The sequence below is a fragment of the Cetorhinus maximus genome, chromosome 12 (assembly GCF_964194155.1).
Source record: "Cetorhinus maximus chromosome 12, sCetMax3.hap1.1, whole genome shotgun sequence".
Classification (NCBI taxonomy): Eukaryota; Metazoa; Chordata; class Chondrichthyes; order Lamniformes; family Cetorhinidae; genus Cetorhinus; species Cetorhinus maximus.
The window spans coordinates 76,985,401-77,012,451 of record NC_135890.1 but is presented as its reverse complement, the minus strand read 5'-3'; the positions used below and the strand labels follow the sequence as shown (position 1 = coordinate 77,012,451).

General features: G+C 42.1%; 1 protein-coding gene and 1 long non-coding RNA gene across 3 annotated transcripts in view; one reads left to right on the top strand and one right to left on the bottom strand.

Annotated features, from left to right (window-relative positions):
- The window catches only part of tcn2 (transcobalamin II), a 38,867-nt gene extending 38,604 nt beyond the window's left edge, over positions 1–263 (bottom strand). Inside the window, exon 1 of one of the 2 annotated variants that reach the window (XM_078553937.1) lies at positions 106–263. The gene's annotated coding sequence lies outside the window, so the exon portion shown is untranslated. Of the gene's footprint in view, positions 1–100 lie in introns of both variants that reach the window. The other variant, XM_078553938.1, reaches the window with a different exon arrangement.
- On the top strand, positions 2–24,086 carry LOC144687602 (uncharacterized). Its single transcript, XR_013578174.1, has 4 exons — positions 2–131; positions 13,008–13,037; positions 18,600–18,662; positions 24,058–24,086. It is a non-coding gene; the product is annotated as an uncharacterized LOC144687602 (long non-coding RNA).
- The last annotated feature ends 2,965 nt before the right edge of the window (positions 24,087–27,051 follow it).

Here is a 27,051-nt window from a genome sequence, read left to right as displayed (position 1 = left end):
TAGAGCTGCTTGTCAACGGGACAGATTCCAGATCGTCAAGCAACGAGCAACCAACACAGCAACGTTCACTGAACCTGAAAACAAAAATGAAAAGCAATACCTTACCAGCCAGCGGTCAAGAGTATGAAATGGTGCGTTTCTGTTTGTCTCCGAATCGGTATCATGTGAGCTCTCAGCTGATTCTCGCCGACCTCTCTCAGCCAGCAAAGGGCGGGGGATGGGGTTTTCCTGTTTATTTCGTAACAGCAATATACTCACAAGACAGTCCGCTTTCCGCACTGACCTGTAGAGTTTGTCAATATGAGTTTAAAGTACACGGAGTCGAGTATCTAATTTACATAGTTGCAACCTGCGATATTAATTTATGACATGTCTCCATGTGCACTGTTTTGCAACGCGATGAATAAGGTGTTTTATTGTTCATTCATGGGCAACGCTAGTAAGGCCTGCATTTGTTGCCCATCCCTATTGCCCTTGAGAGCAGTTAAGAGTTAATATTGCTGTGGGTCTGGATTCACACGTAGGCCAGACCAGGTAAGGATGGTAGATTTCCTTTCCTAAGGATAAATGAACCAGGTAGGTTTTTATGACAATCAGTGATAGTTTGCATTACTGAGACTAGTTTTCAATTCCAGATTTGTTTTAATTAGTTTAAATTCCACCAGCCCTAATGGGATTCGGAGCTGTGCCCCCAGAACATTAGTCTGGGTGTCCAGATTACTACAAAAAACTACTGCGGATGCTGGAAATCCAAAACAAAAACAGAATTACCTGGAAAAACTCAGCAAGTCTGGCAGCATCGGCGGAGAAGAAGAGTCGACGTTTCGAGTCCTCATAACCCTTCAACAGAACTGAGTATAGTTAGGAGAGGGGTGAAATATAAGCTGGTTTAAGGTGGGGGGGAGAAGTTGAGGGTGGGGTGGTTGTAGGGACAAGCAAGCAGTGATAGGAGCAGATAATCAAAAGATGTCACAGACAAAAGGATCAAAGAGGGACACAGACACTTCCTCCTACCTCTCCCTGGACCATGACCCCACCACTGAACATCAAGCCATTGTTTCCAGGACTGTCACTGACCTCATCTCCTCTGGAGATCTTCCTCCCACAGCTTCCAACCTGATAGTCGCCCAACCTCGGACGGCCCGCTTCTACCTCCTACCCAAAATCCACAAACAGAACTGTCCCGGCAGACCGATCGTGTCAGCCTGGTCCTGCCCCACGGAACTCATTTCTCGTTATCTTGACTCCCTTCTCTCTCCCCTTGTCCAGTCCCTTCCCACCTACATCCGTGATTCCTCTGACACTTACGTCACATCAACAATTTCCAGTTCCCTGGCCCCAACCGCTTCCTCTTCACCATGGACTTCCAATCCCTCTACACCTCCATCCCCCACCAGGATGGTCTGAGGGCCCTTAGCTTCTTCCTTGAACAGAGGCCCGAACAATTCCCATCCACCACTACTCTCCTCTGTCTGGCTGAACTTGTTCTCACACTGAACAATTTCTCCTTTAACTCCTCTCACTTCCTCCAAATAAAAGGTGTGGCTATGGGTACCCGCATGGGCCCCAGCTATGCCTGTCTCTTTATGGGGTATGTGGAACATTCCTTGTTCCAGTCCTACTCCAGCCCCCTCCCACAACTCTTTCTCCGGTACATCGATGATTACTTCGGTGCAGCTTCATGCTCTCGTCTGGACTTGGAAAAATTTATTAATTTTGCTTCCAATCTCCACCCCTCCATCATTTTCACATGGTCCATCTCTGACACTTCCCTTCCCTTCCTTGACCTCTCTGTCTCAATTTCTGATGATAGACTGTCCACCAATATCCATTACAAACCTACCGACTCCCACAGCTACCTCGACTACAACTCCTCACACTCCGCCTCCTGTAAGGACTCCATCCCATTCTCTCAGTTCCTTCGCCTCCGTCGCATCTGTTCTGATGACGCTACCTTCAAAAACAGTTCCTCTGACATGTCCTCCTTCTTCCTTTACCGAGGTTTTCCACCCACGGTCGTTGACAGGGCCCTCAACCGTGTCCGGCCCATCTCCCGCGCATCCGCCCTCACGCCTTCTCCTCCCTCCCAGAAACATGATAGGGTCCTCCTTGTCCTCACTTATCACCCCTCCAGCCTCCGCATTCAAAGGATCATCCTCCGCCATTTCCGCCAACTCCAGCATGATGCCACCACCAAACACATCTTCCCTTCACCCCCCCTGGCGGCATTCCGTAGGGATCGTTCCCTCCGGGACACCCTGGTCCACTCCTCCATCACCCCCCACTCCTCAACCCCCACCTATGGCACCTCCCCATGCCCACGCAGAAGATGCAACACCTGCCCCTTCACTTCCTCTCTCCTCACCGTCCAAGGGCCCAAACACTCCTTTCAAGTGAAGCAGCATTTCACTTGCATTTCCCCTAACTTAGTCTACTGCATTCGTTGCTCCCAATGCGGTCTCCTCTACATTGGAGAGACCAAACGCAAACTGGGCGACCGCTTTGCAGAACACCTGCAGTCTGTCCGCAAGAAAGACCCAAACCTCCCTGTCGCTTGCCATTTTAACACTCCACCCTGCTCTCTTGCCCACATGTCTGTCCTTGGCTTGCTGCATTGTTCCAGTGAAGCCCAACGCAAACTGAAGGAACAGCACCTCATCTTCCAACGAGGCACTTTACAGCCTTCCGGGCTGAATATTGAATTCAACAACTTTAGATCTTAAACTCCCTCCCCCCATCCCCACCCCGTTTCTTCCCCTTCCCTTTTTCAATAATTTATATAGATTTTTCTTTTCCCACCTATGTCCATTATTTTTAAATCTACAACTAATACCTTGTCAGTCTTTCCACCCCACCCCCACTAGAGCTGTACCTTGAGTGTCCTGCCATCCATTCTTAATTAGCACATTTTCTTAGATAATATCACCACCTTCAACACCTCTTTGTTCCTTTTGTCTGTGACATCTTTTGATTATCTGCTCCTATCACTGCTTGCTTGTCCCTACAACCACCCCACCCTCAACTTCTCCCCCCCACCCCCCCACCTTAAACCAGTTTATATTTCACCCCTCTCCTAACTATACTCAGTTCTGTTGAAGGGTCATGAGGACTCGAAACGTCGACTCTTTTCTTCTCCGCCGATGCTGCCAGACTTGCTGAGTTTTTCCAGGTAATTCTGTTTTTGTCCAGATTACTAGTCCAGTGACATTACCACTAGGCCACAGTCTCCCTAACATGTTAATTATATGTTCTCGTGCAGTGAGATTACATTTCATTTGCTGGAAATCCTGTGACATCCTGAAGTCGTGAAAGGTGCTATAAAAATGCAAGCTTTTCTCTACACTGAAATGCACACTCTAACATGTTCATGACATTACATACACTGGCTCAGATTTAGCTGTCAAAGTAATAGTAAGGCTAGTGGGGCTCACCATTATTTATGCTCAGATGGTACAGAAAAGAGTAGATGCACAGTTAAACTCAAATATCTGAAAGTTGCTGTTTTGTTTGAGTTGTGCAATTGTGTCATTAGCTTTGTGTAAGCAGCATCTTGCTGTCTGCCTCATGAAGTTCCTGAATTTGCATGGTAAGTACATACTAAACTCACCACAGACCATAAGACTTAGGAGCAGAAGTAGGCCATTTGGCCCATCAAGTCTGCTCCACCATTCAATGAGATCATGGCTGATCTGATAATCCTCTACTCCACTTTCCTGCCTTTTCCCCATAACCCTTGATTCCCTTATTGATTAAAAATCTATCTATCTCGGCCTTGAATATACTAAACGACCCAACCTCTGCAGCCCACTGGGGAAACAAATTCCACAGATCTGACTACCCTCTGAGAGAAGAAATTCCTCCTCGTCTCTATTTTAAATGGGCACCCCCTTACTCTGAGATTATGCCCTCTGGTCCTGGACACTCCCACAAGGGGAAACAATCTCTCAGCATCTACCCTGTCAAGCCCCCTAAGAATCTTATATGTTTCAATAAGGTTGCCTCTCATTCTTCTAAACTCCAATAAGTATAAGCCCAATCTACTCAACCTCCCCTCATAAGAAAATCCCTCCATACCCAGGATCAACCTAGTGAACCTTCTCTGGACTGCCTCCAATGCCAGTATATCTTTCCTTAGATAAGGGGACCAAAATTGTTCACAGTATTCTAGATGTGGTCTGACTAGTGCCTTATATAGCTTCAGCAAGACTTCCCTATTTTTATACTCCATTCCCTTTGAAATAAAGACCAACATTACATTTGCCTTCCCTATTATCTGTTGAACTTGTATGTTAGTTTTCTGGGATTCATGCACAAGGGACTCCCAAATCCCTCTGTGCTGCAGCCTTCTGCAGTCCTTATCCTTTTAAATAATATTCAGCTCCTCTATTCTTACTGCCAAAGTCCATAACCTCACATTTTCCCACATTATATTCCACCTGCCAAGTTTTTGCCCACTCACTTAACCTGTCTGTATCCCTCTGTAGACTCCTTGTGTCATCCTCACCACTTGCCTTCCCACCTACTTTTGTGTCATCTGCAAACTTGGCGAGATTACATTCACTTCCCTCATCTAAGTCATTAATATATACAGTAAATAATTGAGGGCCTAGCACAGATCCCTATGGCATTCCACTAGTTACAGGTTGCCATTCCGAAAATGCCCCCCTTATCCCAACTCTCTGTCTTCTATTAGTTAGCCAACACTCTATCCATGCTAATATACTACCCCCAACACCATGGGGGGTATAGCCTTATGTGCGGTACCTTATTGAACGCCTTTTGGAAATAAAAATATATTACATCTACTGGTTCCCCTTTATCTATCCTTCTGGTTACCTTCTCAAAGAATTCTAATAAATTTGTTAGGCATGATTTCCCCTTCATGAAGCCATGCTGACTCTGCTTGATTCAATTATGTATTTCTAAATGCTCTGCTATTACATCCTTTATAATAGACCCCAACATTTTCCCAATGACAGATATTAAGCTAACTGGCCTATAGTTACCTGTTTTTTGTCTCCTTCCCTTTTTGAATAATGTTGTTACATTGGCAGTTTTCCAATCCCCTGGGACTTTTCCAGAATCTAAGGATTCTTGGAAGATTATTACCAGTGCAAACACTATCTCTGTAACTACTTCCTTCAATATCCTAGGGTACAACCCATCAGGTCCAGGGGATGTATCAGCCTTTAGCCCCATGAGTTTCCCTAGTACTTTTTCTCTAGTGATAGTTATTCTATTTATTTCCTCCCCCGCTTTTGCCCCTTGATTATTTAGCATTGTCTTCTACCGTGAAGACTGAAGCAAAGTATTTGTTCAACTCCTCTGCCATTTCCTGGTTCCCCATTATTATTTCCCCAGCCTCATTCTCTAAGGGGCCTATGTCCACTTTGGCCTCTCTCTTCCTTTTTATATATTTAAAGAAGCTCTTACTGTCCGTTTTTATATTACTTGCTAGTTTATCTCAAAGTTTATTTTCTCCTTTATTTTTTTTTGGCCATCTTTTGCTGGTTTTTAAATCTTTCCCAATCTTCTGGTTTACCACTAACCTTTGCCACATTGTATGTTTTTCCTTTCAATTTGATACTATCCTTAACTTCCTTGGTTAACCATGCTTGGTTTATCCCCTTCCTAGAACCCTTCTTTCTCACCGGGATGTATCTTTGTTGAGAGTCATGAACTATTTTCTTAAACATCTGCCATTGTTCGTCAACCATCTTTTCTGCTAAACTGCTTTCCCACTCCACTCCAGCCAACTCTGCCCTCATTCCATTGTAATTACCCTTATTTAAGTTTAGCACAGTTGTTTCCGACCCAAGTTACTCACTCTCAAACTGAATGCTAAATTCAACCATATTTCCTATTTTAGTCTAAGCATCCCTTTATTAAAAATTAACTGTCACAGGTGGGGATTCTCATTCTTTAAGGTTTTAATTGTAGAATTTTTAAAATATCAAATTTAAAGTGTTATTCTTTAGTTTTCCTTTCTGTTTCTCTGTTTCTTGCTCTCCTAGTCAAATCTTTCTGCCCTTCCGTTATTTCTCTTTCTGTACTTGATTTGAAACTAAATTCGCCCACTGTTAATTTCTACCCTCTTCTCAGTCTTTGGACAGTTAAATTCACAGACCTCAATTCTAATTGGTTAAGGAGATACACAGTTGTTGTTCTGTTCACCCTGATATACTGTTCCCCTCACTGTGACATTATCAGTTTGCACTTTCATCAACTTACCACATGCAAACGTTTTAAAACCAAAATATGCAAGGACAAATCTAAATATTGGCAAGTGCTGTTAGATGCTGCTATGACAAGTTATGGCCCGTTATTTATAACGTGTGTAATGTACATGTTATACACTATTTCTAATGTGTATTGTATATTTATACACTATTGCTAACATGCATATTGTTCACTTATTTATAATGCAATATGCACAATTTCTAAATTTGCGGAAGACACCAGATTGGGAGGAATAGCCAACTCTGAGGAGGACTACAATACGTTTCAAGAAAACATTAAGAAACTTGCAGAATGGGAATATAATTTGCAAATGAATAACAATATAGGCGAATGTAAGATATTACATTCTAGTTAGAAAAATAAGGAGGTGACATATTACTTGGAAAATAAGAATCTAAATGGGTTAGAGGTGCAAAGGGGACTGGGGAGTACATATGAACATACGAATTAGGAGCAGGGTAGGCCACTCAGCCCTTCGACCCTGCTCTGCCATTCAATAAGATAATGGTTGATCTGATTGTAACCTCAAGTCCATATTCCTGCCTACCCCCGATAACCTTTCACCCCTTGCTTATCACAAAACTATCTACCTTTGCCTTAAAAATATTAAAAGACTCTGCTTCCACCACCTTTTCATGAAGAGAGTTCAAAAGACTTAAAAAAAAATTCTCCTCATCTCTGTCCTAAATGGACATTACCTTATTTTTAAACAGTGGCTCCCTAGTACTAAATTCTCCCACAAGAGGAAACATCCTGTCCACAGCAACCCTGTCAAGACCCCTCAGGATCTTACATGTTTCAATCAAGTCACCGCTTACTCTCCTAAACTCCAGCAGATACAAACCTGGCCTGTCCAATCTCTCCTCATAAGACAACCTGCCCAATCCACGTATTAGTTTAGTAAACATTCTCTGAGCTGTTTCCAATGCAATTACATTCCTCCTTAAATACGGAGGTCAATACTGTACACAGTACTCCAGATGTGGTCTCATCAATGCCCTGTATAACTGAAGCATTACCTCCCTATTTTTGTATTCAATTCATCTCACAATAAATTATAACATTTCATTAGCTTTCCTAATTATTCACTAAACCTGCATCTCAGAACTCTACAATCTCTTACCATTTAGATAATATGCTTTTTTATTTTTCCTGCCAAAATGGACAATTTTACACTTTCCCGCATTATGCTCCATTTTCTAGGTCTATCTTAACCTATCTATATCCTCTTCACATACTAGTTGAGAAATCTGCCGGGGGTTCTCTACCACAGTCTGCTGCAAGCCTACCTTCACTGGTCATTCACGTGCTGGGATTCTTACAGTTTTACACGCTATAAGATTGGTCTTATCGGCAATCTTGTAAATAGGGCCCGAACTATTTGTTCACCATGCAAACTTGATGCTGAAATAGGGCGCATCAAAGGTATCCTGCATGGATGATGATTACCCTGATCAGATCATTTCATGCTGTATATGACTCAAACTCATGAATGAGCCTAAGGCCATCACTTTTGGCCCTGAAAAGTGCCCAGTCTACCTCAAATTACCCTGGAAGGGCAAGGTATCTCAAAAAATTTAAGCAATAGGTGAAGCAACTATCTCACGCTGCTACTATGCAGTCGTAACGAGTGGTATTGACCACTAACAGTATGCTGCCGTCAAGCCAGAAAGACATTCTACCTATCACACAAATGAGTAATGTGGTATATGAATTTCAGTGCCAGTGTAGGTATGTAGGTCGTACATCCCAAAGACTGGCAGATCGTATCAAACAGCATGTCCCAGCCACTGTTCATAACAGGCAAGGTACAGACCATACCCGACCAGCCAGTGCTTGCAAAACTCAAAACACAGTGTCCATCATTAGACGTGATTCCACAATTGGACAACATTTCCTAAATATTCCTCAGTGTGCTAAGAATTACGTTGACAACCAATTTAAGATTGTCAGTCGGACTCACAGTGTGGTGCATTTGCATGTCCTGGAAGCTACATATTTAATACACAGGGCCCTGTTCTTTGCAGACAGAAAGAACATGTACACACATTACGCCTGTTTCAGCTAAACAAAATAAGTGAAAGCCATTCGTTGATTCATTCCTCAGAGCAATGCCTTCACCAATCAGAGTCAAGCTGCCTGGTTTGAATTTCAACAATGCTTGGCAGTTAACTGTCAGTCACCATCACTGGTACATTCCCCATGGCAATGCTACTTGCCAACCAATCAACACTATCTTCACATACAGCATAAATGGTTGTTTTCCCCCTTATTGGTATTCTTGTGAGGTGTCCTGATGAGTGCAAGATGAAAAGCTTAGATGTCTTTTTTCAGCAATACTCAAGTTCTGTACTATCAAACAACTGTTTGAACTCCAATAAATTGGTTAAACATGATTTCTCTTTCACAAAACCATGTTGACTCTGCCTGCTTACCCTGAATATTTCCGAGTGCCCTGCTATAACGTCTTTAATAATAGCTTCTGCTATTTCCCTTATGACAGATATTATACTAATTAGCCTGTAGTTTCCTGCTTTCTGTCTCTCTCCCTTTTTGAATAACGGAGTTACATTCACTATTTTCCAATCTAATGGAACTTTCCCTGAATCTACGGAATTTTGGAAAATTAAAACCAACACATCAACTATCTCTGTAGCCACTTCTTTCAAGATCCTAGGATGAAGTCCATCAGGATCTAGGAACTTATCAGCCTGCAGCCCCAACAATTTACTCAGTACCACTTCCCTAGTGATTGTAATTTTCCTGAGTTCCTCCCTCCCTCCCATTTCCTGATTTACAGCTATTTCTGGGATTTACTTGTATCCTCTATAGTGAATGCAAAATACCAGTTCAATATATCTGTCATCTCCTTATTTTTCATTATTAATTCCCCAGATTCACCTTCTATAGGAACAACACACTTAAACTCTTGTCTTTTTTAAATGTCTATAGAAGCTCTTACTGTCTTTACATTTCTAGCTAGTTTTCTGTTGCACTCTAATTATTCCTTCCTTACCAATATTTTGGTCATCCTTTGCTGTTTTTTTATATTCTGTTCAGTCTTCTGACCTGCCACCTATCTTTGTTTTTTTTAGGCTTTTTCTTTAGGTTTGATACCATCTTTAATTTTTTTAGTTAACCATGGGTGGTGGGTCCTCCCCTTCAAATTTTTATTTCTCTTTGCAACGTATCTATTCTGTGTATTCTGAAATATCCCCATAACTGTCTGCCACTGCATCTCTATTGACCTATCCCTTAATCTAATTTGCCAGTTCATTTTAGCTAGCTTTCATGACTTCATAATTATCTTTATTTAAGTTTAAAATACTAGTCTTGGACCCACTCTCCTCTCCCTCAAACTGAATGTAAAATTCAGTTATATTATGATAGTTGCTACCTAGGGTTGCTTTCACTGTAAGGTCATTAATTAAACCTATCATGTTGCACAATACCAGGTCTAATATTGCCTGCTCTCTGGTTGGTGCCAGAACATGCTTTTCTTAGAAACTATCCTGAAAACATTCTACGAATTCCTCATCTAGGCTACCTTTGCCCATCTGATTTTCCCAGTCTATATGCAGATTAAAACCCCCCATGATTATCGCTGTACCTTTCCGACAAGCTCCCATTATTTCTACCTTAAACCCCATCCTACTGTGTGGTTACTGTTAGGGGGCATGTGCATTAGAACCACAATTGACTTCTTGCTTTTATCATTTCTCATCTCTACCCAAACCGTTTCTACATCCTGGTTTTCTGAACTTAGATCATCCCTCTCTATTACGCTAATACCATCATTAATTAACAGAGCCACCCCCTTTTCCTAGCTTCTTGTCCTTCCTGAATGTCACATACCCTTCAATATTCACGTCCCATCTATGTCACCCCACAGCCATGGCTCTGTATTGGCTATCAGATTGTGCTTATTTATTTCTATTTGTGCTTTCGGTTCATCTGTTTTATTTTGAATGATATGTGCATTCAGATACAGAACTTTTAGTTTTGTCCTTTTATTATTTTTGTAACCTCCAGCCTTATCTGCTGAATTACTCCAAGGTTTGTACTCCCTGCACTCTCTGGACCTTCCTGTCGCTGTCTGTTTATCATTTCCCATATTAATATCATTCTCTTTTGCTTTTTCTCTGCTCTTTGATTTACCACATCTTCCCAAATTTGATCGTTTGCCCCAACTATTTAGTTTAAAGCCATCTCTACTTCTCTAGTTATGCGGCTCGCTAGAACATTGGTCCCAGCACAGTTCAGGTGTAGATCATCCGAAGGGTACAGTCCCCGCTTTCCCCAGTACTGGTGCCAGTGCCCTATGAAGCCACTTCTCCCACACCAGTCTTTGAGCCATGCATTCATCTCTCTAACTTTATTACCGTATTCCAATTTGCACATTGCTCAGGTAATAATTCTACCTTTTAATATAGTGCCTCATACTCTCTATGCAGAACCTCTTTCCTAGTTCTTCCTGTCTTGTTGGTACCTACATGGACCACAACAACTGGATCCGCCCCCTCCCACTGTAAGTTCCTCTCCAGCCCTGAGCAAATGTCCCAAACCCTGGCACTGGGCAGGCAACACAGCCGTCTGGGCTCTCGGTCTTTGCTGCAGAGAACTGTGTCAAATCCCCCTAACTATACTATCCCCTACTACCACTACATTCCTTTTTGTCGTCTCCCCGACCCCCGACTTGAATGGCTTCTTGAACCATGGTGCCATGGTCAGTTTGCTCATCCACCCTGCATCCACTCTCATTCAAACAAGCTGAGATAACCTCAAACTCATTGGACAATAGCAAAGGCTGAGGCTCCTGCACTCATTCCCTCTGAGACCCCTTACCTGCCTCACTTGCAGTCACACCCTCCTGTCCCTGACCATTGACCCAATCAGAAGACCCTATCCTAAGTGGTGTGACTGCCTCCTGGTGCAAAGCATCTAGGTAACTTTCCCCCTCGTTGATGTGTTGCAGTGTCTGCAGCTCAGCCTCCAGCTCAATGACTCAGAGCAACAAACACTTAGTGCAGATGTGTTTACCCTGGATCACATTGGCATTCTGGAGCTGCCACATGCTGCAGCCTTGACACATCACCTGTCCTGCCATCCTTGACATGTTTTAATTAATTGTCTAATTATATTATCCACTTATTTATTTTCCTTTTTTATATACTTTATTAACTTTACAACCAGTTTGTTTACTATTATAAACCTTAGGACTGGAACAGACCTTAACCACTTACCATATATTCACCAAACAGCCGGCTCCTTTCCCTGTAGTAGAATAAGAACCTATTCCTGCAGGGTGAAAAAGGTAGAAAGAGCAAAAGAAAAGGAACACCTCCTTCCCCTCCTCACCCAAACTCCCCACTCACCAAACTCCCAGGTATGCACTCAGTTCCAAAGCTGCACTCTTTTGTTTTAAAGAAGAAGGGTTGAATAAGGTGAAGTATTCACAGGAGGAGTAGGTACCAGACGAGCTTTATGCAAGGCAGATGATGGTAAGTATAGCCAGGCGGGGAGGCTTCAATAAGAGGCAAAGTGTCACCACCAGTGAACCAGAAAATTTGAAAATTTTGGAAAGAAAATGTGAAGGAACATTGATTGCTGTCAGAAATTCTTCATGCAAAATGTGATCAGCAAATGCAATGGATCTCCAGGTAGGGTAGCGGAGACAAAAACCTCACATTTGTTTTTAAAGAAACAATTGTAAGCCATGATCAATGGATCAGGTGGACTATTTGGCTTTTCTCATCTGTGTTCTTGTGTTCAAATGTAGTGGCAGGTTCTAACTTAAGTTCTGACTGATTGAAGAATACTTCCCTGGTGCATTGTCCATGGAAACACCTCAACCAATCAGAGCTGACTTGACAATCAACACCCTTTTCTCATGCAGTATAAATTGTTGTTCCCTTTGAAATTTGGCATTCTTGTATCTGTCCTGATGAGTGCAAGGTGAAAAGCTTTAACAGCATGTCTCTTTATTTCTCAAGTTTTCATTTTATTTTTAAAATAAAACAGAAATAAAAGGCGATATCTATCACAGCTCAATAAGCGTCATCATATTTGTCAAGGACTATTTTCATACTTACGATTAATTAACAACCTTGGTTACTTTGGATATGCTGGCATGCATCACTTTGTTCTTAACACTCAAAGGGGAGCAGACAGTAGGTAAGTGCAGGGCATTATAAACATACCAAGGCAGGATCTAATTAAACTCTGGGTTGACTTGGACAAAGGGCTGGCTTTACTTACACTCATGAAGTTTCCAGCTAGCAATATGACATCATCTTCCTTTTATCCGATCTGCAATAAAAGTAATTGAATTTTAGATTCTGGGGCCAAATTTTTCATCTGGGTGCAGAGGTACATTTTGATGCACAAATGGCCACACTTGGGATTTTTTTGGGAATAAATCCAGTTTTCCTCCGCATTCCCAACCCCGAGCCATTTTCCTCTGGACTTTATGCAAGTCAGGAATGTCTAGTGTGCAAAATGCGAACTGACCCCCCCACCCCCCCGAGGTCAGATTTCCCGTTTTAAATGGGGGATGAAAATCGAATTTCCCCTCACACACCATTTTTGTCTGGTGGTGCGAGGTTTTGGGAGCCCATTAAAAGCCCACCAGGTTTGAGAGTTTGTGAAGAAAATAGAAAATCTGCTGAGGAATCAGAAACATTCTGAAAGATAAGTAAAATTGTTTTGACACCTTAAAATGTCACTATTAGGTGCTGTGTTGTAATGTAGATGTGTTTTTAATGCAGGGATTCATCATAGGGATCTGTCTTGCAAAGGTAAGTTGACCCTTATATTGACCATTATTGTGTAATTGTTCAAATGCATTTCAGTACTTTTCCAATGGGTAAGTACCATAATATATTAAAAAGTGTAAAAAAAAAAGTGTCCTCTGCTGTCAAGCTTTTGTGCTCTGATTTAATTGGACTGGCAGTTCTGGCTGCTTAAAAAAAATCCTGCTTCTGAAGGTTGAAAAAATGGTCTGGACATGCTGCCCCTCCTTGATTGACAGGCAGTCTGCTTTGAAATGGAATCTGTTCTGTTTGTGGTGCTTTTGTTATGACAGCTGTTCCATTATGAATGTATGGCTGGGTTTCAAAAGCTTCAGCTCAGCAGGTGGTCTTATTGATCCAATAACTATTGAAACTTTCACAAGGCTATAATTACAGATTATGTCTTTCATATGGTTTCTTGTTTGTTTACAAACCTTAAAGGCACTTAAAGGATTACAACTTTTTTCCTTGGGTTTTTTTGCCCAATATCAATGATAGTGAGTTTGATTTCAAGGTCTTCTTAGATTGCTACAGGTTTAATGGTTTTCCAATGATTTTAAAACAATTCCCACTGGTATTACATGGCTCCTGAGAACTGTAGATAGAACATACTGGGGGAGTGGCTATGGAGGATACATTGGGGGCATTGAGGTGGCTTGGGGAATGAGATGGTATGGTAGAACCTCAGGGAGCATGGGGTGGAATTGGGGAATGTGGGGTGGTATGGGTGTGTGTGGGGGGTGGGGTGAGGGGTGAGGTGTAGGGGCATTTAAATGATGTTAGGAGCTGGGCTGTTGTGTTAGAGAACCGAGGTGGGCCTTCTATCCATCCTGCCTCTGCACTCACACAAAGCAAAGTTATAGCAGGTCTATTAATTTGCCATAGGGATAAATGTAGCACATGGAGCAATTTCTAGCTGTAAGAAGCTAGGATGAGAGTCCCCTTTCCCTTCAAAGTAATGCATAGAATAACAGAACCTCATGACGTGGATAAAAGCAAAAAACTGCGGATGCTGGAAATCCAAAACAAAAACAAAAATACCTGGAAAAACTCAGCAGGTCTGGCAGCATCTGTGGAGAGGAGCACAGTTAACGTTTCGAGTCCACATGACTCTTCAACAGAACTAAGGAAAAATAGAAAAGGGGTGAAATATAAGCTGGCTTAAGGTGGGGGGTGGGGGAGAGACAAGAAGAGCTGGATAGAGGGCCAGTGATAGGTGGAGATAACCAAAAGATGTCACAGACAAAAGGACAAAGAGATGTTGAAGGTGGTGATATTATCTAAAGGAATGTGCTAATTAAGGGTAGAAAGCAGGACGAGCAAGGTACAGATAGCCCTAGTGGGGATGGGGTGGGGTGAAGGAATCAAAAAAGGTTTCATGCAACCGCAGAAGATGCAACACCTGCCCCTTTACTTCCCCTCTCCTCACCGTCCAAGGGCCCAAACACTCATTTCAAGTGAAGCAGCATTTCACTTGCACTACCCTCAACTTAGTCTACTGCATTCGTTGCTCCCAATGCGGTTTCCTCTACATCGGAGAGACCAAACGCAGACTGGGTGACCGCTTTGCAGAACACCTTCGGTCTGTCCGCAAGCATTACCCTGACCTCCCTGTCGCTTGCCATTTCAACACTCCACCCTGCTCTCATGCCCACATGTCCGTCCTTGGCTTGCTGCATTGTTCCAGTGAAGCTCAACGCAAACTGGAAGAACAGCACCTCATCTTCCAACTAGGCACTTTACAGCCTTCCGGACTGAATATTGAGTTCAACAATTTTAGATCATGAACTCTCTCCTCCATCCCCACCCCCTTTCCGATTTTCCCCCTCCTTTTTGTTTTTTCCAATAATTTATAAAGTCTTTTCTTTTCCCACCTATTTCCATTATTTTTAAATGTATTTCCATCCATTGTTTTATCTCTACCTTTTAGCCTTTTTTGATTCCTTCACCCCAACCCACCCCCACTAGGGCTATCTGTACCTTGCTCGTCCTGCTTTCTACCCTTAATTAGCACATTCCTTTAGATAATATCACCACCTTCAACACCTCTTTGTCCTTTTGTCTGTGACATCTTTTGGTTATCTCCACCTATCACTGGCCCTCTATCCAGCTCTTCTCGTCCCACCCCCCCCCACCTTAAACCAGCTTATATTTCACCCCTTTTCTATTTTTCCTTAGTTCTGTTGAAGAGTCATGCGGACTTGAAATGTTAACTGTGCTCCTCTCCACAGATGCTGCCAGACCTGCTGAGTTTTTCCAGGTATTTTTGTTTTTGTTTTCTCATGACATGGAGTTGGAGAATGTATCAATAGCTGCTGGATAATACAGAACAACTGGTAGCAGGGGACACCTGAACAATAAGATCACCAGGCAGCCACATGCTAATTAGAGAAAGTGAGCTTTGAAGTTGATTAATTGAGAAGAACTCATTAACATGAATCAACTGTGTGGACTGATCACTCACTCAGCCCTTAATTGTAAAAGAAGGATACCAGTGTCTTGGGTGTAAATAATGCTAAATTATTATGTGATAATGTACACATTAATCTCATTAGGAGAGGTTGTCAGGCCAGTAAGGATGCAAAAGATTCTTGATTTCCCTGTCCTCCCCTTTCAGCATTCCGAAGGGACCATTTCCTCCACAATACATTGGTCCACTCTTCACTCCCCCAAACACCTCTTCCTTTTCTGCACCACTCTTCCATGCAAGCACAGATTATGCAACACCTGCCCTTTACTTACCCCTTCACACCATCCATGGCCCCAAACACACCTTGCAAATGAAACAGTAATTTCATCGTATATCTTTGGTTTTCTTACGATCCCAGCTTATGTTACTACTCAGCAAGCCAAATCCCAAGGTGGAACCCGGCTTGATCGATCCTAACTTTTATTTTTTTGTTTAGATACATGGAGAGTGGCTACCGAACAGAGTCAGCTGATAAATTTTTTATTCGTTTGTTAAAAGTTTATTAAACCAGAAAAGGTGAATTATATTTCAATTCACCACAACGATACCTTTACAGATATAAACAGATTTGTAAGGATAACACAAGTTACAAAAGCTATCTTATACTCTAATGTTCACAGTAAGTACACAGTCCATGTAAACCAATGGGGTACCTGTGGTCAGGCATACCACACTCTGAAACCAAGCAACTGATGCCACCCCAAATAGATGCTACAGATCTCGCATCAACCCCTTGTCACACGGTGAGCCAACCAGTCTCACTGAACTCCGTCTTTCATCTGGGGGTTTCTAATCTCCACTCTCGAAGAACTCACTCTGGAATCTTCTCCCAAACCAATGCTTTCTCTCAGTAGCCTTCCACAAGGATCCGCCTATAGGGTTTCAAACTCTCCTTCCAATGCTCCTCTCCCCTGGATCGCCACATGCATTCAAGTTTTCTTCCATGCACTCTCCCTCACTGACTCAGCCATGCCAACAGAACACCACTGTTTCACATGCCCAGAGTAAAGAGTTAGAGACCTTTAGTTGTCTCCTTGGACCTTCTGGCTTCTTGCATGCCAATATTGCTTTAAATCTGCATTCTGTAGCTTTCTCCCTTTAAGCTTGAAGCTTGGAGCATTCCTCTCTGCTCCTTACTTTCACTTCCACAGAATAGGTCCTTTTCCAGACTCCTGCTCTTCCTTTGACTAGAAGGCCTTTTTTGGACCCTTCCTTTTTGTCTCATTCCTTGGCCTTGGGACCTTTCAGTTCTTTCGGGAAATCTGCTCTCTCTGCAGTTCTGTCTCCCAGTATCCAGTCTTTCTGGAATCCTGACTTCAACTGCAGTTTGGGACTTGCTTTCTGTCCTTCTGCTGTCCAGCCTGTCTGGCAGCTGCTTCCAACTGAACTCAAACTATCCTTCATAAAAACAAAAAACTACTGCAGATGCTGGAAATCCAAAACAAAAACAGAATTACCTGGAAAAACTCAGCAGGTCTGGCAGCATCGGCGGAGAAGAAAAGAGTTGATGTTTCGAGTCCTCATGACCCTTCAGCAGAACAGGACTCGAAATGTCAACTCTTTTCTTCTCCGCCGATGCTGCCAGACCTGCTGAGTTTTTCCAGGTAATTCTGTTTTTGTTTCAAACTATCCTTCTCTCTCTGTAGGGCCTTTGGTTGCTAGGCAACAGCACAGTTTTATCTAACTTTGTTTGCTTTACTCCCTTCAAGAGTCGTAAAAATCTCATTAGAATGCAGGCACCTTTTAAAGTGAAACTAAAACGCAACTTCTTTTCTTAACAGACAAGTACAGAAAAACAAATCAAACTTAAACATTAAAGATACTCCTTATTCTTAACACACCCAAATACATATGTAACTTACTTAAACTATAACTATTTCCTAACAAAAACAGAAAATGCTGGAAAACCTCAGCAGGTTTAACAGCTAACAGAAAAACAGAGTTCTGAAGAAGAGTCATAGAGACTCGAAACATTAACTCTGTTTTTCTCTCCACAGATGCTGTAGACCTGCTGAGTTTTCCAGCATTTTCTGTTTTTGTTTCAGATTTCCAGCATCTGCAATATTTTGCTTTTATCTATTTCCTAACAGTTTAGTATACTATATTTTCTGTTTACAACATGGTCTGCTCTATATTGGTGAGACCAAAAGCAGACTGGAACAAATGCAGACTGTCATGTGGAACTCCTCCATTCAGTCCATAAGTATGACCCTGAGCTTTCTGTTGCTTGTTATTTCACATCTGCACCTTGCACCCACTCTGACCTTTCTGTCCTTGGCCTGCAGCAGTGTTCTAATGAAGCTCAAGGAACAAGCTTGAGGAACAGAACCTCTTTCGACTTGGCACTCTACAGCCTTCTAGACTCAATATTGTATTCAACAACTTTAGTCATAACTTCTGCCTCCATTTTGTTTCTTTTTATTTGCTGGTTCAGTTTTTTCTTGTTTCTTTCTATACATCTTCACTTTACAGTCAGATGGCTGCGATCTAGCCATTCATCTGGACAGATCTTTTGTTTCTTTATCATATCCATAACCACTTCCTTTGGCTTTTGTACCATTAAACCTTTTATCATTTAATCTTTACTGCCCCGCACCCTATCACAGACCTCTCTTGTTCTTCCTCCTACCCCTCCCCCTTTCACTTGCTTAAAACCTATCATATTTCTATCTTTTCTGAGTTCTGATAAAGGGCCATCGATCTGAAACATTAATTTTCTTTCTCTCCACAGATGCTGAGTGTTTCCACCATTTTTTGTTTTTATTATGCAAAACAGGCAGGTTTAAGGCTCAAACTCAGCATCATTGAAGAACAGTCAAAAGTGCACGATTGGGAATAAAATATATTTTCATGTTTAGGATTTTAAACCTTTGATGCTAGCCTTGGTATGCATTATTTATGCCTTTCATACCTCCACATTGGGTGTTAAAGGGTGAGGTTCATGGATCTGAATTTGCCTAACAGAAACACAGGCACACTAGCTCTCACAAAGATTATCCTTATTTACTGTCATTAAATAAGGAACAAAATCTTTCTCAAAGTCTTCAAGTGCCCAGTTGCCAAACTGGTGATCACTCAAATTCTTTTGATTTTTTTAGACACCCTCTTTCCACTGGATTAGGACCTATCTGTCTTATCTGACCGCAGTGACAGAGTTAGATGTTGGTACAGTATTAGTTCTTATATTCTTTGTGTCCACACTTCCTTTGTGATTCTCATATGCACATCTTGATGACTGGTTCTTCCAGTCATGTCTATATCCCTTGCTCATGGTTGGTTCAAAGTTTAGTGGAGTTACTTCATCATGAATGTCACTTGTTGTAGTTTAATTGGTATCTTAACTCAAGACTTCACCACTCTATTCTGTTGATCCCATAGCATCCCAAGATTTTTCCTGGATTACCAGCTGCCTTCTTCTGACAGATAATGTGTTATTGACCCTGTTTTTTCAGCTTGCATATTAATGTGGTTGAGCTATAATTAAAGTTTGACTAATATATTATTCAGATTTCCTGCATTCTCAATATTTTGCTTTTGGATTAAAGGCCTTTTGGGATTTTCATTTAACATTCAGTTCAGTGTAAGTTGATTAGGTTTACAGTTTTTGTGTCCTGTCAGATCATACTCTCCTGCCCTGCTATTAGCACATTGAGGTCTGGCAAGCTGAAAAGTCATCACTGTCCTTCAGGTCATTCATTTTAGACAGTACCCTTCAAACCAAGATAAAAGCAAAATACTGCGGATGCTGGAAATCTGAACAAAGATGGATAAACGCAGAATATTTCAAAGTAAAAAGTATCACAGCTTCCAAAACACATCAACTGCCTTTCCTCCCCTCTGAATCGAGTCAGTTAGGCTCCTGTTGCTCTTGATAGTGAGGCTAAATCAAATTGACTGTGAGCAGAAGTAGGAAACTGTGTTGGCACTGAATGCAAAAAAAATCTTGTTTTCTGTCTATTTTGGTGCTTTTTTCAGTGTAGAAGCATAAATGGAAAAAGGATGCAGCGGGAAGTATGGGATTGCTGGAAATCCTGGAATTCTACTTGGGACTCGTAGAAGCACTGAATCTGAGAGAATCTAAATGCTGAACTTGTGGAATTAACTGAATATAGCAGAGAATAAGTCACTCTTCAAACAAGTCAATTGCACATTTGGGATTTTTTTAAAGAAATTTCTGTAGTAATTAAAGATAAGATAGATCCAGAAAAGTGTCTGAGATTTTTTTCCTGATTAAATCCAGATGCATGTATATATAATGATATTCAATATGAAAGCTTTTATTTAGCATTGTTAATCTACCTGCTGTACTCTGTTGGAATTGTACAGGGACTTTATTTGGCCTTGATAGCCTACTTGTGGGAGTATACTCTGGGGACTTTGCTGCCTACCTGTTGAAGTCGATTGAAATTTTAATGCAAGTTAATATGATTGGGGTTCCCTTCTAATGCTTTCTATTCATGCTCAAGGAAAACTCAGTATCCATAGCCAAGTGCATACTTCTGACAAACCAAGATTTGATCCTGCATGCACCAATCTAGGATAGCAGTTTCTGGGCAACACAACTAATTGTTTTACAATTTAGTCTATGCGCTACATCTAGAATGGGATACCACAATTCCTGGTCTCTCTAACTGATGGTAAACATCACACTAACAGACCTCATAGTTCAGGCTAAAACTGCTGATTTGTCTTTATTGTCATGAAAAGCAGATTGCAGCCTAGAATTGCTTACAGGCATATTGAACTTTTTAAGGAAAACCTGTGTGTTTTTAAAGACATACAAGCAAAGACACTGAGCAAAAGATGGCTGATAATGTAACGTTACCACTTTCTGGAAAATTCCTATGTGGATTATACTGACTAACTTGTCCTGAGAGAACGTGGAATGTTGCACCTGAAAAAGTGTCGTGACAGGAGGTAGAAAACAGGAAACTATAGGCTAGTTAGCTTGATGTCTGTCGTGGGAAAGTTATTAGAATCGATCATTACGGAGGTTATAGCTGGGCACTTAGAAGAGCTCAAGGCAATAGGGAAGAGTCAGCATGGTTATGTGAATGGAAAATCATGTTTAACCAATTTATTGGAGTTTTTTGAAGAAGTAACATGTGCAGTGGACGTACTGTACTTGGATTTCCAGAAGGCATTCGATAAGGTGCCACATCAAGGATTATTACAGAAAATAAAAGCGCATGGTGTAGGGGGTAACATATTAGCATGGATAGAAGATTGGATGGCTGGCAGAAAGCAGAAAGTATGCACAACTGGGTCTTTTTCTGATTGGCAGGATGTGACGAGTGGAGTCCCACAGGGTCTGTACTGGGGCCTCAACTTTTTACGATTCATATCAATGACTTAGATGAGGGGAGTGAAGACATGGTAGCTAAATTTGAAGATGACACAAAGATAAGTAGGAAAGTATGTTGTGAAAAGGACATGAGGAAGTTGCAGATGGATATAAATAGGTTGAGTGTGTGGGCAAAGATCTGGAAAATGGAGTTTAATGTGGGAAAATGTGAAGTTGTTCACTTTGGCAGGACGAACAAAAAAACAGAATATTACTTAAATGGAGAATGGCTGCATAATTCTGAGGTGCAGATGGATCTAGGTGTTCTAGTACATGAGTCACAAAAAGTTAGTATGCAGGTACAGCAAATAATTAAGAAGGCTAATGGAATGCTATTCTTCATTACGAGAGGGATTGAACATAAAAGTAAGGATGTTATGCTTCAGTTATACTGGGCATTGGTGAGACCACACTTCGAAAACTGTGTGCAGTTTTGGTCTCCTTATTTGAAGGATGTAAATGCACTGGAGGTGGTTCAGAGAAGGTTTACTAGATTGATACCTGGAATGAGTGGGTTGTCTTATGAGGAAAGGTTGGACAGACTGGGCTTGTTTCCACAGGAGTTTAGAAGAGTGAGGGGTGATTTGATTGAAGTATGCAAGATCCTAAACGGCCTTGACAAGGTGGACGTTGAAAGGATGTTTCCTCTTGTGGGTGAGTCCAGAACTAGGGGACACTGTTTTAAAATTAGGGGATGCCCTTTTAGGACAGAGATGAGGAGAATTTATTTCTCTCAGAGGGTTGTGCGACTTTGGAATTCTCTGCCTCAGAAGGGGGTGGAGGCGGGGTCATTAAATATTTGATATACAATAGATTCTTGTTGGGCAAGGGAATCAAAGGTTATCGGGATTAAATGGGAACGTGGAAATCGAAACACAAAAAGATCAGCCCTGATCTTATTGAATGGCAGAGCCAAATGGTCTACTCCTGTTCCTATTTCTTATGTAAATTCAAATTTCACCATCTGCTGTGGTGGGATTGAACCTGGGTCCTGAGAGCATAACCCTGGAATACTAGTCCAGTGACAATACCACCGCTCCCTTACAGTTAACTTTATTGAATTTAAATTCCACCAGCTGCTGTGGTGGGATTTGAAATCATACTACCAGAGCGTTAGTTTGGGCCTCTGGGTTGCTAGTCCCATAACATTATCACTACACCACTATCTCCCTTGTAACAATAGGTCTGGCAGCTTGCAGGCATCTCAGAACTAAAGTCTTTCTGTCATTAAGAAAGTTCTTCTGAAGAAGATCCAGATGCTTCTTAATAAACAGATAAGTAAGTTGTTAATTATTTTGTCCTGGATCGTGGTGCACTGTCTTCAGTCTACTCAACCAGTCTGCAGCCTTTACATGGTTGATGATACCATCCTACTCCAATGCTGTCATCCAGCTGGGTGGAACTGCTATTGCTTGGTTCCCTTTGTCATGAAAAGCAGACTGGCAGGTATATTGAACTTTTTAAGGAAACCCTGTGTGTTTTTAAAGAAATACAAGCAAAGGCATTGAGCAAAAGATGGCTGATAATGTAAAGTGACCATTTCTGAAAATTCCTATGTGGATTATATTGACAGATCTGTCCTGCGAAACATGGAATGCCGCACCTGAAAAGGTATCATTGTCTTATTCAAACAGAGGCATTTGAAAGGGAGATAGGAAAGATGCAAAAGACTGAACTTTAATCGCTTGTGATTGCAGAGACAAAAGACTGATTAGCACATCACCCAAAAATCCATCTCCTGTTGCTTTATATCTCAGAATATGTAAATAGTTCTGAGATGGATGCAAGACAACTATTTCGCCTCATGGAATACACAGGGAAAATAGGTTAAAAAGTGAGCTGCAGTGCAGTGTGCTGCGTGTGACAACAAGCAGAAGAATAAGAGTCATCCCCCTGCAGCTTGCAGGCAAAAGGATTGCTCTCTCTCTCTCTCTCTCTCTCTGTTGCTGGAGGCAAAGCTCAACAGAAGCTACAATCTAAAGGAAATAGGACAGCCTTTCAGCCACCCTGCAGAACCAAGTATCTCTAAATTAACTACGAAACTGCCAAAGTCAGCTCTATCAGAGTTGTCCACGTTAATGGCTGCGAAGTACCACCATCTACACCTCATGGACAAGCCAAAGACTGGTTCATATCATTTTTAACTTTTATTTGGACTCTTAACTTGTCATTTCTGATCTGTGTGTATCAGTTTTTATTATTTTTCTTGGGTTTTAGTAACTAATAAACTTACTCTTTCTTTGACTCAAGAAAGCCTGGTTAAATTGGCGCCTTCTACAAAATAAGTACATTTGGACTGGGAAAAGGTATCCACAGTGGGAAAGGGATCCCTTTTAAATTGGCCTTGTTGTGACCAATAAGTAAAGAAGGGGAGCCAGCTCATTCGTCTTTACCCGGGAACATAAAATTGGAGCCATAATTGGGAAGTTAACAAATTTGGGGGACCTCACCTGGGGACTGGTCATAACACCTTCTTCCCTTATTCAGGTGTAGCCAGAGAATATCCTGCTATGGCTTCTCTTCCCAACCCTGCATCATTACATCTGGAGTCCCCCAAGACTTCATCACTTGTCCCTCTTCTATTTCTCATCTAAATGTTGCCCCTCAGCAACATTCTTCAAAAATATGTTGTTTATGCTGATGACACTCAGGTCTACCTCAGCAGGACATCTGTTGACCCCTTCAATGTCTGTATGTTATGACACTGCTTGACCAACATTCTGTTCTGGATGAGCCAGAATTTCCCCCAATTAAGTACTGGGAAGACTGAGGCTATTATCTTTGGTCCCCACTACAAATTTTGTTCCTTAGCCTTCAATACTACCCCCCTCCCTCTCAGGCTGAACCAGGCTGTTCACAACATTGATATCCTTGATCTTGATCTTGAGCTGAGCCACCAACACCATTTCATATCCATTATAAATAATTAATTACACCTCTGTATTGTCAGCCACCTCCATTCCTGCCTCAGCCCAACTTCTGTTGAACCCCTCAGTCATGTTTTTGTTATCTCCAGAATTGATTATTCTAATGCTCACTGACCTACAATGGCTCCCACTCTGTCAACACCTTAAAATAAAAATTCTCATCCATGTTTTCAAATCTCTATATTGCCTCACCCCTCACTACTAACCTCCAACAGCCCTATGACCCATGCAATGTCTCTGCCCTCCTCCAATTTTTGACATCTCCCATTTTTATCACTATATCAGTGCTATACCACTTAATAGAACAGAAGACCCCATGGACAACATACTGGTCCTACCCAACCTATTTTCATTTGCCACCATAAAAAAAACTCATCAAAATTAAAGGGAAGAAGAACACTACTTTTGATAAGACACCAATGAGGTGATGTCTGGTTTAAAGCTGAAGAGCTTCAGTCTCATGTTGGGCTCTACATTCAGCTGGTTGATGTGGGTGATTTTGATGATAAGAATGATGTTATTGTTGACTGCTTTGCCTTTTGTTTTTCAATTTTGTAAAGTTCTCTGTGAGGAGAAATAGCTGTGTCAATGGCTCTACAAAAAGCGATGCTTCTTTCCATGCTTGTACCATGGTCTGTTGCCTGTTTTTTCAAATCTTTGGCTGACCTTATGAGATCTGCCATCATCTTGGCTGTGAACTGAGCCTTTTAAGGCTCTTCTCCCTGCTCCTGCTCCTGTTTAGGTTTATTTAATCTCATCAGTTCAACCAATTCTTCCGTAGAGAGTTCCGCTTGATGAGATTGAAGCAACTCATTCACTTCAGCTGTGGTGATGTCTTCAAATCCCTGCCCTCCAACTTGTTTTTCCAAATCAGCAATCTTGGCAACTTCAGTATCCACATTGGAGAACCCTGTGAAATCATTCCCAGCCTCAGGTCAAACTTTTTTCCAGCAGTCATTTATGGTTGAAGCTCTGGCTTCATCCCGTAAGTCCTTAATTATGCCTACTGCTGTGAGGATGTTGAATTCCACCCAGCAATCACAGACTGTGGTTGAAGGGTCTGCTTCCTGAAGATGAAGGATGTGGCTGAAACTTCGTCAGGTGTAGTAAGCATTGAATAAGGCAATGAGCCCCTGGTCCATTGGTTGGATAAGTGAGGTCGTATTTGGGGATAAAAACAAAATTTCAACATCTGGGTGGTTCTCAGCGAGAGAGTGTGGATGCCCAAGCGCATTATTGAGGATTAGTAGGACTTTGAAAGACAGGTTATTTTCCCTCAGATAATTTCAGACCTCTGGCAGAAAGCAACTGGCAAACCAGTCTTCAAATACGGGTGCTGTAACCCAGGCATTGCTGTTAGCCTTCCAAAAGACTGACAGATGACATTTATTTTTCCCTTTGAAAGCTGGAGGGTTTTCTGACCTATAAATCAGCATTGGTTTACATTTAAAGCCAGCCACATTGACACATAGCAGAAGTGTCAGCCTGTCCTTTGCTGCTTTAAACCCAGGAACTGTCTTTTCTTCTTTTGAAATGTAGGTCCTACTTGATATCTTCTTCCAGAACAGGCCAGTTTTGTCTCCATTGAAGACCTGCTCTGCCTGGTAGTCTCTCTCCTCAGTGTATTCCTGCAGCACCTTGGGGAAACTCTCCTGCAGCTGCATGGTCAACGGAAGCAGCCTCCCCTCCTAACTTCACATTATGCAGCCCGAAACACTTTTTAAAATGCTCAAATCATCCTGTGCTGGCTGAGAATTATTTGGAAATAGAAGGATAGGCACCTTCTGCACCACCTTCATTGTCAGCAGCACTACCCTCTTTACTACTCTTTATGTTCTGGTGCAATTCAAGGGCTTTGTTTCAAATGATTGGACCATTAACTGGGGTCCTCCTTTGATGCTGGTGCTCAATCCACACGTTGAGTAACTTCTCCATTTCCTACAAGTATGGATCTCTCCTGCTTACAAAAGTTATCATGGAGTACAACTACCAGAAATGCTAACAACGGCCCTTATCTTTCCTTCAGACTCCCTAATGTACCTGATTGTCAATCCATTCACAGAGTATTCCCTGGCCAGCATGGAAGCTCTTACACCATATTGCAGTCTATCTAGGATTGTGACTTTTTGTTCAAGTGTCATCATCTTCCTGGGCCGTTTTCTGCTTGGCTCTGACTCACATTTTTAGTAAAGTGCTGTCCTGTCTTGTAATTGTACTGCAAAATACTGTACCACTGTAGAATCCCGTAAATCTCAGCAACCCACATGTACATGGAGACTGCACATGCGAAGTGAAGGGAATTTTGCAGTGCGAATGCATGCTTTCTTAGAGGACAAACAGCGTTTCTAATGGAATTTTAAAAGGTACAGTATGTTCTTTATTAACCTTTGTGCATGTGTGCTGTTTAAATCGGGATTGTTACATTTTTAACCGTGGATGAGCGAGGTTTCGGGGGCGCAAACTGTGATTTGATGCACAAAAAGTTTCATGCGGTTAAATCGCGATGGAGGGGGGTGCAAATGGTGGGAGTTTACTGTACTTTCCTGTGTGATGTGGGAAGTCAGGGACACTTCCAGTGCTCAGGGCGACCACGGGTGCAGAAAGTGGCTCCGGCTGCAGCTACTCAAAATCCTCGTTTTGGAGTTGGAGCTGCAGATGAAGTCACTGTGGAGCATCCACAAGGATGAGATCTTTGTGGATACCATGTACAGTGGGGTGGTCACACCGCAGGTAAATAGTGCACAGGTAGAAAGGAAATGGGTGACCGCCAGATAGAGTAAAGACACTAAGCAGGTAGTGCAGGAATCCCCTGGGTCAATCCCATCTCCCTCTCTAACAGATTTTCCATTTTCTGCAATGGTTTCTCAGGGGAATGCAGTAAGAGCCAAGTCCATGGCACCACGAGTGGTTCAGCTGCACGGGAGGGGGAGGTGGGAGGTGTGGCGGGTTGGGGGTGTGAAGGAGGGGGGGTGTGGGGGTGGTGGAGAAAAAAGAGTGAGCAATAGTGATGGGGATTCTATCATAAGGGGAAGAGATAGACATTTCTGCAACCGCAGATGTGACACCAGGATGGTATGTTGCCTCCCTGGTGCCAGGGTCAAGGACATCACTGAGCAACTACAGGACATTCTGAAGGGGAGGGCAAACAGCCAGAGGTCTTGGTCCATATCAGTACCAACGACATAGGTAAAAAGAGGGACAAAGCCCTGAAAGCAGAATATAGGGAGCTAAGAAATAAATTAAAAAGCAGGACCTCAAAGCTGGTAATCTCAGGATAAC